The 13,219-nt window shown below is 45.6% G+C and overlaps 1 long non-coding RNA gene across 1 annotated transcript in view; it reads right to left on the bottom strand.

The window, feature by feature from the left end:
* Positions 1–13,219, bottom strand: part of LOC143822773 (uncharacterized) — a 41,569-nt gene that overhangs the window by 1,622 nt on the left and 26,728 nt on the right. The window contains exon 2 of the long non-coding RNA XR_013226256.1: positions 6,208–6,371. This is a non-coding gene — a long non-coding RNA (uncharacterized LOC143822773). The remainder of the gene's footprint in view (positions 1–6,207; positions 6,372–13,219) is intronic.

Below are 13,219 nucleotides of genomic sequence, written 5' to 3'. Positions count from 1 at the left end.
AGACCCCTCTTATAATGGTCTCACTCACTTTCTGAAAAGCTCATTGAACATCAAGGGAAATAGTGGTGGCAGCATTACACTCAAAGTTGCCCTTGGCTACTTCAGTTTTTTATCATTAGATAAGTTAATGGCAAATAATATAGCAAAATCTGAATCCAATCAGGCACCTTTAAGACCAACAAAGATTTATTCCAGGCATGAACTTTCAAGTACGTGAACTCCTCCTCAGACAATGAAACAAGGATCATAAGAGTGTATATATAAGGAAAAAGCATATTAGTGGCAAATTAGTAAACTCTGTCATAGCACCCAAATCATGCAGTGTGATAATTCTTTACTAAAAATACTAAACAGTTCTTTGGGTTTAGTTGTAGTTTACAACAACATAGGAGAAATAAGTGTCAAGGAGACTAACCCCTCCCCCCCTAATCTCAAACAACTCTTCACCCATAACAATGCAACATCTAATTTGAACATGGGCACTGGTACTAGAGCTTTCAACAAGCCAGGATTCAACTTTGCTGCCACATTCACTCCAATAACACCATCACTGGACCCAACAACATCACCTACACCATCAAAGGCTTATTCACATGCTCATCCTCTAACACTGTATATGCCATCAAGTGCCAACAATACCCCTCTGTTCTTTACACAGGACAAAGGTCAAACCCTCTGCCAAAGAATAAAGGGACACAAGTCTGATATAAAAAATCACAGGACTGAAAAACCTGTAGGGGAACACTTCAGCCCTCCAGGACATTCAATAAGGGACCTCAAAGTATTTTATTGCAAAGGAACTTTAAGGAAAGACTAGAGAGGAAGATTGCAGAATTGAAAGTTATTACAACACTCAAAACAATGGAATTCCCAGGACTCAACAAAGATATTGGAATTTTATCTCACTACTTATGCTAACCTCATTCAACTCTTATATCCACATGCTTTACAGTCACCTCTTCTTTTTATTTTATTTGGGACAATATGACTGTAATGGGATGTAAGTAGTATGTAATGGTATTCAGAATCTTAACTCTCTGGTCTCAGGACAAGATAACGTCTCAGCACAGCTTCTCACTTGTTGGGGGGGGGGGATGCTTCCATGCTTGGGTGGAGATGGATGGGGCAAGCAATTAGTTTCTTTAAATTATTTATTTTCGCAACTGGGAAAGTGTCTGCCATTAATTATCAACCTTGACATTTTTATTTCTCCAATGTTTTTGTGAACTACAATCAAACCCAAATAACAGATTAGTATTTTTAGAATTATCATATTACATTTGTATGTTATGACACAGTTTACTAATTCGCTACTAATTTACTTCTCCTTAAATCTACACTTTTATGATCCTTGTTTTATGATCCTCTGAGGAAGAGTGCCTGCACTTGAAAACTCACACCTGAAATTGTTGTTGTTGTTATGTGCGAAGTCGTGTCCGACCCATCGTGACCCCATGGACAATGATCCTCCAGGCCTTCCTGTCCTCTACCATTCCCCGGAGTCCATTTAAGTTTGCACCTACTGCTTCAGTGACTCCATCCATCCACCTCATTCTCTGTCGTCCCCTTCTTCTTTTGCCCTCGATCTCTCCCAGCATTAGGCTCTTCTCCAGGGAGTCCTTCCTTCTCATGAGGTGGCCAAAATATTTGAGTTTCATCTTCAGGATCTGGCCTTCTAAAGAGCAGTCAGGGCTGATCTCCTCTAGGACTGACTGGTTTGTTCGCCTTGCAGTCCAAGGGACTCGCAAGAGTCTTCTCCAGCACCAGAGTTCAAAAGCCTCAATTCTTTGACGCTCGGCCTTCCTTATGGTCCAACTTTTGCAGCCATACATTGCAACTGGGAAGACCATAGCCTTGACTAAACGCACTTTTGTTGGCAGGGTGATGTCTCTGCTTTTTAGGATGCTGTCTAGATTTGCCATAGCTTTCCTCCCCAGGAGCAAGCGTCTTTTAATTTCTTTGCTGCAGTCCCCATCTGCAGTGATCTTGGAGCCCAGGAAAATAAAATCTGTCACTATCTCCATTTCTTCCCCTTCTATTTGCCAGGAATTGAGAGGGCCGGATGCCATGATCTTTGTTTTCTTGATGTTGAGTTTCAAGCCAACTTTGGCACTCTCCTCCTTCACCCGCATCAACAGGCTCTTTAGTTCCTCTTCACTTTCTGCCATTAGAGTGGTATCATCTGCATATCTGAGGTTGTTGATATTTCTCCCTGCAATCTTGATCCCAATTTGTGACTCCTCTAATCCCGCATTTCTCATGATGTGCTCTGCATACAAGTTAAATAGGCAAGGTGACAGTATACAGCCTTGCCGAACTCCTTTCTCAATTTTGAACCAGTCAGTGATTCCATGTTCAGTTCTCACTGTTGCTTCTTGACCTGCATATAAATTTCTCAAGAGACAAATAAGATGCTCTGGTATTCCCATCTCTTTAAGAACTTGCCACAATTTGTTGTGCTCCACACAATCAAAGGCTTTAGCATAGTCAATGAAGCAGAAGTAGACGTTCTTCTGGTTGTTGTTGTTATGTGCGAAGTCGTGTCCGACCCATCGCGACCCCATGGACAATGATCCTCCAGGCCTTCCTGTCCTCTACCATTCCCCGGAGTCCATTTAAGTTTGCATCTACTGCTTCAGTGACTCCATCCATCCACCTCATTCTCTGTCGTCCCCTTCTTCTTTTGCCCTCGATCGCTCCCAGCATTAGGCTCTTCTCCAGGGAGTCCTTCCTTCTCATGAGGTGGCCAAAATATTTGAGTTTCATCTTCAGGATCTGGCCTTCTAAAGAGCAGTCAGGGCTGATCTCCTCTAGGACTGACTGGTTTGTTCGCCTTGCAGTCCAAGGGACTCGCAAGAGTCTTCTCCAGCACCAGAGTTCAAAAGCCTCAATTCTTTGACGCTCGGCCTTCCTTATGGTCCAACTTTCGCAGCCATACATTGCAACTGGGAAGACCATAGCCTTGACTAAACGCACTTTTGTTGGCAGGGTGATGTCTCTGCTTTTTAGGATGCTGTCTAGATTTGCCATAGCTTTCCTCCCCAGGAGCAAGCGTCTTTTAATTTCTTTGCTGCAGTCCCCATCTGCAGTGATCTTGGAGCCCAGGAAAATAAAATCTGTCACTATCTCCATTTCTTCCCCTTCTATTTGCCAGGAATTGAGAGGGCCGGATGCCATGATCTTTGTTTTCTTGATGTTGAGTTTCAAGCCAACTTTGGCACTCTCCTCCTTCACCCGCATCAACAGGCTCTTTAGTTCCTCTTCACTTTCTGCCATTAGAGTGGTATCATCTGCATATCTGAGGTTGTTGATATTTCTCCCTGCAATCTTGATCCCAATTTGTGACTCCTCTAATCCCGCATTTCTCATGATGTGCTCTGCATACAAGTTAAATAGGCAAGGCGACAGTATACAGCCTTGCCGAACTCCTTTCTCAATTTTGAACCAGTCAGAGATTCCATGTTCAGTTCTCACTGTTGCTTCTTGACCTGCATATAAATTTCTCAAGAGACAAATAAGATGCTCTGGTATTCCCATCTCTTTAAGAACTTGCCACAATTTGTTGTGCTCCACACAATCAAAGGCTTTAGCATAGTCAATGAAGCAGAAGTAGACGTTCTTCTGGTACTCCCTAGCTTTCTCCATGATCCAGCGTATGTTGGCAATTTGATCTCTAGTTCCTCTGCCTCTTCGAAATCCTGCCTGTACTTCTGGAAGTTCTCGGTCCACATATTGCTGGATCCTAGCTTGTAAGATTTTGAGCATAACTTTGCTAGCATGAGAAATTAGTGCAATGGTGCGGTAGTTTGAACATTCTTTGGCATTGCCCTTCTTTGGGATTGGAATGTAAACTGACCTTTTCCAATCCTGTGGCCATTGTTGAGTTTTCCAAATTTGCTGGCATATTGTGTGTAGCACTTTTACTGCATCGTCCTTTAAGATTTTGAATAGTTCAACTGGAATGCTGTCACTACCACTAGCTTTATTGTTGCTCAGACTTCCTAAGGCCCATTTGACTTCACATTCCAGGATGTCTGGCTCCAGGTCAGTAACTACCCCATTGTGGTCATCAGGGATGTTAAGCTCGCTCTTGTATAGTTCTTCTGTATAATTTTGCCACCTTTGTTTGATCTCTTCTGCTTCTGTGAGGTCCCTACCATTTTGGTCCCTTATCATACCCATCTTTGCATGAAACGTTCTCTTCATATCTCCAATTTTCTTGAAAAGATCTCTGGTCCTCCCCATTCTATTGTTTTCTTCTATTTGTTTGCACTGTTCATTTAAGAAGGCATTCTTATCTCTTCTAGCTTTTCTCTGGAATTCTGCATTCAATTGGGTGTATCTTTCTCTTTCTCCCTTGCCTTTCACTTCCCTTCTCTCCTTAGCTATTTGTAAAGCTTCCTCAGACAGCCATTTTGATTTCTTGCATTTCTTTTTCTTTGGGATGGTTTTAATTGCTACCTCTTGTACAATGTAGCGAACCTCCGTCCATAGTTCTTCAGGCACTCTGTCTATCAGATCTAATTCCTTAAATCTATTTGTCACCTCCACTGTGTATTCGTCAGGGATATGATTTAGTTCATACCTGAGTGGCCTAGTGCTTTTCCCTACTTTCTTCAATTTAAGCCTAAATTTTGCAACAAGAAGCTCATGATCTGAACCACAATCAGCTCCTGGTCTTGTTTTTATTGACTGGATAGAACTTTTCCATCTTTGGCTGCAGAGCACATAGTCAATCTGATTTCTGTGTTGACCGTCTGGTGATGTCCATGTGTAGAGTCGTCTCTTGGGTTGCTGGAAAAGAGTGTTTGCTATGACCATTGTATTCTCTTGACAAAATTCTACCAGCCTGTGCCCGGCTTCATTTTGTACTCCAAGGCCAAACTTGCCTGTTATCCCGGTTATCTTTTGGCTTCCTACTTTAGCATTCCAATCCCCCATGATGATAAGCACATCAATTTTGGGCGTTGCTTCTAGAAGGTGTTGTAGGGCTTCATAGAACTGATCAACTTCATCCTCTTCAGCAGCAGTGGTTGGGGCGTAGACCTGGATCACTGTGATGTTGAATGGTTTGCCTTGGATTCGAACTGAGATCATTCTGTCATTTGGGGGATTGTATCCCAAGACTGCTTTTCCTACTCTCTTATTGATTATGAATGCTACTCCATTTCTTCTGCGAGATTCTTGTCCACAGTAGTATACCTGATGGTCATCTGAATTAAATTCACCCATTCCTGTCCATTTTAGTTCACTGATTCCTAAAATGTCGATGTTCAGTCTTCTCATTTCTTGTTTAACCACGTCCAGCTTGCCTTGATTCATGGATCTGACGTTCCAGGTTCCTATGGAATAAAAATCTTTACAGCATCGGACTGTCTTTTCGCCACCAGTTACTTCCACAACTGAGCGTCCTTTCGGCTTTGGCCCAGCCGCTTCATTCATTCTGGCGCTACTCGTACTAGCCGTCTGCTCATCCCCAGTAGCATATTGGACACCTTCCGACCTGAGGGGCTCATCTTCCAGCGTCATATCGTTATGCCTATTGGAACTGTCCATAGAGTTTTCATGGCAAAGATACTGGAGTGGTTTGCCATTGCCTTCTCCAGTGGATCACCTTTTGTCAGAGCTCTCAGCTATGACCTGTCCGTCTTGGGTGGCCCTGCACGGCATAGCTCATAGCTTCACTGAACTACGCAAGCCCCCTTGCCACAACAAGGCAGCGATCCTTGAAGGGGGCACACCTGAAATAAGGTGACCAAATTGTCCCACTTTTGGAGGGACATCTGGGAGCATCTGGCAAATTGTACTTATGTTGAAATTAAATATATATATATATTACAATACTATTTTTGCGTTCTATGCGTTCTATGGAAATTTTTGTTGCTCCATATAGACCAAATTTTTTATCAAGAACCCCCCTGGTCAATGGTGTCCCACTTTACCAATGTTAAAATCTGGTCACCTTAACTTGGAATAAATCTTTGTTGCTCTTAAGGGTGCTATTGGACTCAATTTCTGTTGTGATAATTCAGACCAATGGGCTACCAACTTGAATCTGGCAAATAATATGTATTTAAATTTACATTATACCCAAATATCTGACCTGAACACTGTAAGATATTGAACAACTCTTAGAACAAATCAGATGGATGTTTTAGAGTAAGCTCAGGGCATTTCTGCACCCTTTAAATGTAGTGAAATGCTTACCTTATGTAGTCGTTATATTCCGGCTCCTTTGCCCACTGGGGCTTCTGATTGGCCAGTGGAGATGTGGTTTGTGGTGCTGGTTTTTAAGAAGTTGCTTCGGCAGCTCCTGCCACTAGAGTAGAAGGGTTCTCACTACATACGTGAGCCTTCAGGGAGGGCGGTATCTAAAGATAATAAATAAAATAATTATTTTTCCCCAAAGATGTTTATTTTAAAAGGCTTTAAAAAAGCGAACTTCAGCCTGAGATGTCGAGGAACTTCTATTATGCCTAACTGTACTGCCTGACATTTTGTTGCAGGCGCCATCTCCTGAGGCAGCCAATTTGTAGTAGCTCTTCCCACCTCACATTAAACATCCCAAGACCCCCACAGAGTCAAGAAGGAGGTTGGGGACCCTGTGTCTATGTCTCTGGGTGAGAGGCATGAGTTGTGTCACAAGCAATTTACTCCTTTGCTGAGGACTGACAGAACCTCAGGCTGAAAGCAGCATTATGAGGAAAGATACAGAATCCCACTGAGGGGAATCATCTTGTCCATTTCATTGGTACCAAAGTCAGATCTGAGACAAACTAGAGTAAGGAAAAATCCACTCCTGAGACTCCTGGTCCACCTGCAAAAACTAAACATGAAGATAACCCTACCTATGAGAAATCTAAGCCCAAAGGCAAAACAGCACCAGGTGGTGCTAAAGAAGATGGGAACCAGTTCCATTCCTTAGGCCAGGGGTAGTCAAATTACAGCCCTCCCGATGTCCATGGTCTACAATTTCCATGAGCCCTTGCCAGCATTCGCTGGCAGGGGCTCATGGGAATTGTAGTTCATGGACATCTGGAGGGCTACAGTTTGACTACCCCTGCCTTAGATAGACTCCTCCTAGAGGTGATCTGCTGTCCCTGCCCAAGTGATATCACCGTCCTTGTCTCTGCAACAAGGATGAGTCCCATCCCCCACCCCTCCCCTCCCCTCTTTCTGGTGCCAGTCTTTACAGAAGCAGCACAAATGGAGCCAGCAAATCCGTTCCAGATTTTACGTGATGCTCAATGTCAAGCTGAGCGAGAGTGGAGACTTTGGGGGCTGCTGTGTCTTTCTCAGGCACTCCCCACTTCCCTGGCTGGGAAGTGGCTGGCTCTCCACAGGACCACAGCGGTCTTAGAGCATTAATTCCAGACTTCTTACAAGCCAGGCTCAACACGTTCCTCCTAAGCTCAAGGGAGTCTTCCTGCCTGGTAAGGCCACAGCAGACTCTGCAAAAGCTTCTCTGCAGCTGGGAGCCGTTTCAGAGGGACCGGCAGGGACCCCTCTTCCCACCAGCAGGCTGGCTGGCTGCACATCCAGGAAGACTTCTCTCCTAAGCGGGAGTAAAAAGCAGCGCTCATTGAGGAGATGCTGATGTCTGCATCAACCGTAGTGGAGACTTGTAAAGAGCGCCAGTGTTAGACATTATAAACCCGCCCGAACCTTGGCTTCTTTCTTCACATCTCTTCACAATGGTGTTTCTCTTCACATCTTCACAATGGTGTTTCATCAGACTGGAGGGAGGTGAGTAGCGGGGTACCTCAGGGCTCGGTGCTCGGCCCGGTACTTTTTAACATATTTATTAATGATCTAGATGAGGGGGTGGAGGGTCTACTCATCAAGTTTGCAGATGACACCAAATTGAGAGGACTGGCAAATACTCCAGAAGATAGAGACAGAGTCCAATGAGATCTAAAAACCATGGAAAGAAGGGCAAATGAGAACAAGATGCAATTGAATAAAGATAAGTGTAAAGTTCTGCATCTGGGTCAGAAAAATGAAAAGCATGCCTACTGGATGGGGGATACACTTCTAGGTAATACTGTGTGTGAACGAGACCTTGGGGTACTTGTGGATTGTAACCTAAACATGGGCAGGCAGTGTGATGCAGTGGTAAAAAAGGCAAATGCCATTTTGGGCTATATCAACAGGGGCATCTCATCAAAATCACAAGATGTCATAGTCCCATTGTATACGGCACTGGTCAGACCACACCTGGAGTACTGTGTGCAGTTCTGGAGGCCTCACTTCAAGAAGGATGTCGATAAAATTGAAAGGGTACAGAGGAGAGCGACGAAGATGATCTGGGGCCTAGGGACCAAGCCCTATGAAGATCGGTTGAGGGACTTGGGAATGTTCAGCCTGGAGAAAAGGAGGTTGAGAGGGGACATGATAGCCCTCTTTAAGTATTTGAAAGGTTGTCACTTGGAGGAGGGCAGGATGCTGTTTCTGCTGGCTGCAGAGGAGAGGACACGCAGTAATGGGTTTAAACTTCAAGTACAACGATATAGGCTAGATATCAGGAAAAAGTTTTTCACAGTCAGAGTAGTTCAGCAGTGGAATAGGCTGCCTAAGGAGGTGGTGAGCTCCCCCTCACTGGCAGTTTTCAAGCAAAGGTTGGATACACACTTTTCTTGGATGCTTTAGGATGCTTAGGGCTGATCCTGCGTTGAGCAGGGGGTTGGACTAGATGGCCTGTATGGCCCCTTCCAACTCTATGATTCTATGATTCTATGATCTCCATCTTCTTCTCTCTCAGTGGATATTCTGGGATATTTTGCACAATATATGCACTGCATTGTGATTTTTGGTGGCACGTGGATTAGCAGGCAGAATGTCACCGAGAATCCCCAGGGAAGGAGATGGTCTCTGCAACTATCCCCTAATGTCACAATGGAGATCAAAGAAGAAATGAAAAGAGGTGGGAAACAAGCAAAGACGTGGGCAGGCAAGCGGGGTGGTGGTGGTGGTGGTGGAGAGGCTGCAAGAGGCAACAGGGGATGTAGAAGAGGAGCCAGAGGATGTGGTGGGGTGGTCTTTGATCACCAACATAAAAAGTGGGCCTTAATGCTCCCCAGGAAGCACCATCATCTTTCTATTTCTGCCAAGGTCTCTCTGCCAGACCTGCCATGGCAATTACTACTGATTACTACAGACATTCCTATTCCAGTGGAGTAGCTGTGCCAGTCTGCAGCCACAAAAATAAACCGGGCTCTTGTATCTCCAGCCCAGCAGTACTAAAAAGTTTTGATTGTAGCATCAATGCAGCAGCCCTCATAGGCCAAGGCAGAAGAATTGCAGTGTGGGGGTGGGGGGTGGGGGGTGGCATTTATTATATTTTACTCAGAGATCGCCATCTATGGTTCCTCAAGCAGCAGCCCCAACTGAAGAGGATAACCTCCCTGGGCCATCTACTGCTTTACTGGCTGTGGGGGCAAAAGGTCTAAAGGGTGCTTCCACCAAGAAAGGGAGCACCACCCAAAACATGCATTGTCATCTGGGCTCAAGGTGGCCCACTTCTGCTTACATTTGGTATTGGACATGGGCCAGGACCAGGGAGTTCTCAAAAAGACCTAGAGATGGAAATGATGACCACCAACAATTCCTTCTGGGTGCCTTTTACAGTCAGCTTTGGGACCCCCCCCCCCCCAATTGCCCTCCTGCCCAGTCTTTACTGGATCCATTCTCTAGAGGCACCTCAAACTCCGGCACCGAATGGACACAGTTCTGCCCGGCTTGTTCATTCACTCTCCCTCCCTCCCCCCCCCCCCCCCCGCCACACACAAGCTATGACTTGGTGGGCTACTTTTTAGCACATCGTGGATTGTTTCTGAGACCAAAAAGCATAGATCCCCCACCATGTTTGGGTTTTGGCCCACCTGCTCCTCTGTCGGTTCAAGTAATCAAGCTGGCACACCTCCCCTTCCTGTCTTGCATGCAAGGAATCTTCGTCCTGCTTGCTGGCTCTCTGATCTGACATTCAGGGAGCTGTTTCTGGAGTCATGGGGAACCAGAAAATTTACAAGCTCAAGCTTGGACTGATGAGAGGGAAATATGCAGAAATAGGAAAGGGTGCCTGAGTTCTGTTTGGAAATGGTGTTACTGCTCCAAGGCAAAGGCAGGGCAATGTATCCCTCTCCCACTCACTGCAATTGGCAAAATAAAAGTTAAGTTAGACACTGACAGGTGTGCCCAAATTCAAGGTGTGCTTGTCTGCCACATGGAAACATTAGAAAGCAAGGCAGGGTTGCAATGGGAGGAACCTGATTTTTCAGGGAGACGAAGATGAATCAACAAGGAACAGCTGAAAGAGATTCCTTCTGTCCTCCCAGGGTGGACACCCTGTGGCCTCCCATAGCATCCTCATGGGTTTGTGGAAAGCTGTTCTCCCACTCTCACGTGGGACGTCCTGCCACGCCTCGCAGATATGGTGGCGAATGACATATGCAATTATTACTGGGGTGACATTCTTAATGAAGCTGGGCAGGCGTGCCAGAAGGCCACGCCAGTGAGCTTTCAGGGGGCCACCACATTGCAGGTATGGCAGAGTTGGAAGCTGAAATGCCTCTCCACCGGGGCAAAGATCCCCGTGTCCATGCTGGAGTGCAGGCTAGAGTTTTGGAAGACAAAGGGATCATTCCTCATGCCCCTCCAGACCACCTCCATGTCAATCAACCAGCCAGTGTAGTCCATGGTCCCCTGAAGGAGAATGGAACAAGAAAACTTGAGGTTGCTGTATTCCTGGTTCTGTTTTTTTGGGGCACGAATCAGAATGTGGCATCTGTCCACAGCACCAATGCAATGGGGGAATCCAAGGTGCCCAAAACCATCCATGTTCTACAGTGGGAATAATGAAAAGTGGTTTTAAGAAACAAAGGAATCCCACATGAAGTCAAGAATATCCATGTCAGCCTTCTGCATTCTTTCAGTTCAGTGGAGTTACATTGTTGTGTTATAACAACCATTTTGCCCCTGCCCTTCAAAAAAAAAAAGAAAGAAAAGAAAAGAAAAGAAAAGGATGCGAAAAGGGCTTACCTTTCCGATCCCAGGCAGAAAACCTTTTGGTACAACTCAGCATCCAGGGTGAAACACACCTCCAAGACAATCTCTCCTGTGGTTGAGAGGCCTACCACAAACTGCTCAGAGACCAGGTAGTACAAGGCAGTGTAGGCCAGTTACCACAAGTCTGCCACCACCCTCTTCTCTACTGGGATTGGGGCATGCCAGCCAAAACATGGAAACTAGCTTCTAAAGTTCAAGAGCCACTAATCATCACTTGAAGCTGAGATGACAAGTTTTCCTACTAGCCCACACTTCTTTCCTTGGTCCACAGCCTCCTTGGGAAGTGTCCCACAGTAAGTCCAAGCTAGCACCTCCTTGCAGCACACCTCCTCCTCACATATGCCATCAGCCACTGGCTGTGCCAGGAAGCCATGGCCATGGCCCAATGTTGTGTCCACTGGGATCTTCTCTGATGGCTGTCAAAGTCATGGCCATCAGGTGATGATTGTGCTCAGCTAAGCCAGAATGGCAATCGTCCTTTGATCCATTGTTCTCTCCTCTCACACCAGGCCAGTAATCATAGAATCATAGAGTTGGAAGGGGCCATACAGGCCATCTAGTCCAACCCCCTGCTCAACGCAGGATCAGCCCTAACCATCCTAAAGCATCCAAGAAAAGTGTGTATCCAGCCGTTGCTTGAATACTGCCAGTGAGGGGGAGCTCACTACCTCCTTAGGCAGCCTATTCCACTGCTGAACTACTCTGACTGTGAAAATTTTTCCTGATATCTAGCCTATATCGTTGTACTTGAAGTTTAAACCCATTACTGCGTGTCCTCTCCTCTGCTGCCAACAGAAACAGCATCCTGCCCTCCTCCTAGTGACAACCTTTCAAATACTTAAAGAGGGCTATCATGTCCCCTCTCAACCTCCTTTTCTCCAGGCTGAACATTCCCAAGTCCCTCAACCTATCTTCATAGGGCTTGGTCCCTTGGCCCCAGATCATCTTCGTCGCTCTCCTCTGTACCCTTTCAATTTTATCTACGTCCTTCATGAAGTGAGGCCTCCAGAACTGCACACAGTACTCCAAGTGTGGTCTGACCAGTGCCGTATACAATGGGACTATGACATCTTGTGATTTTGATGTGATGCCCCTGTTGATACAGCCCAAAATGGCATTCGCCTTTTTTACCGCTGCATCACACTGCTTGCTCATGTTTAGTTTACAATCCACAAGTACCCCAAGATTTCGTTCACACACAGTGTTACCTAGAAGTGTATCCCCCATCCAGTAGGCATGCTTTTCATTTTTCTGACCCAGATGCAGAACTTTACACTTATCTTTATTAAATTGCATCTTGTTCTCATTTGCCCATTTTTCCATTGTGTTCAGATCATAGTCATAGTCCCATTGTATACGGCACTGGTCAGACCACACTTGGAGTACTGTGTGCAGTTCTGGAGGCCTCACTTCATGAAGGACGTAGATAAAATTGAAAGGGTACAGAGGAGAGCGACGAAGATGATCTGGGGCCAAGGGACCAAGCCCTATGAAGATAGGTTGAGGGACTTGGGAATGTTCAGCCTGGAGAAAAGGAGGTTGAGAGGGGACATGATAGCCCTCTTTAAGTATTTGAAAGGTTGTCACTTGGAGGGCAGGATGCTGTTTCTGCTGGCTGCAGAGGAGAGGACACGCAGTAATGGGTTTAAACTTCAAGTACAACGATATAGGCTAGATATCAGGAAAATGTTTTTCACAGTCAGAGTAGTTCAGCAGTGGAATAGGCTGCCTAAGGAGGTGGGGAGCTCCCCCTCACTGGAAGTCTTCAAGCAAAGGTTGGATACACACTTTTCTTGGATGCTTTAGGATGCTTAGGGCTAATCCTGCGTTGAGCAGGGGGTTGGACTAGATGGCCTGTATGGCCCATTCCAACTCTATGATTCTATCTCGTTGAACTCTGTCTCTTATCTTCCGGAGTATTTGCCAGTCCTCCCAATTTGGTGTCATCTGCAAACTTGATGAGTAGTCCCTCCACCCCCTCATCTAGATCATTAATAAATATGTTAAAAAATACCGGGCCGAGCCCCGAGCCCTGAGGTACCCCGCTACTCACCTCTCTCCAGTCTGATGAAACACCACTGACAACAACTCTTTCAGTGTGGTTCTCTAACCAATTCCCTATCCACTTAACTATCTGAAAATCCAGATTACAGTC

The sequence above is a fragment of the Paroedura picta genome, chromosome 13 (genome assembly GCF_049243985.1).
Source record: "Paroedura picta isolate Pp20150507F chromosome 13, Ppicta_v3.0, whole genome shotgun sequence".
In the NCBI taxonomy this organism is placed as follows: domain Eukaryota; kingdom Metazoa; phylum Chordata; class Lepidosauria; order Squamata; family Gekkonidae; genus Paroedura; species Paroedura picta.
Note: the sequence above shows the minus strand (reverse complement) of the source record. Positions and strands in the feature narration are given on the sequence as shown.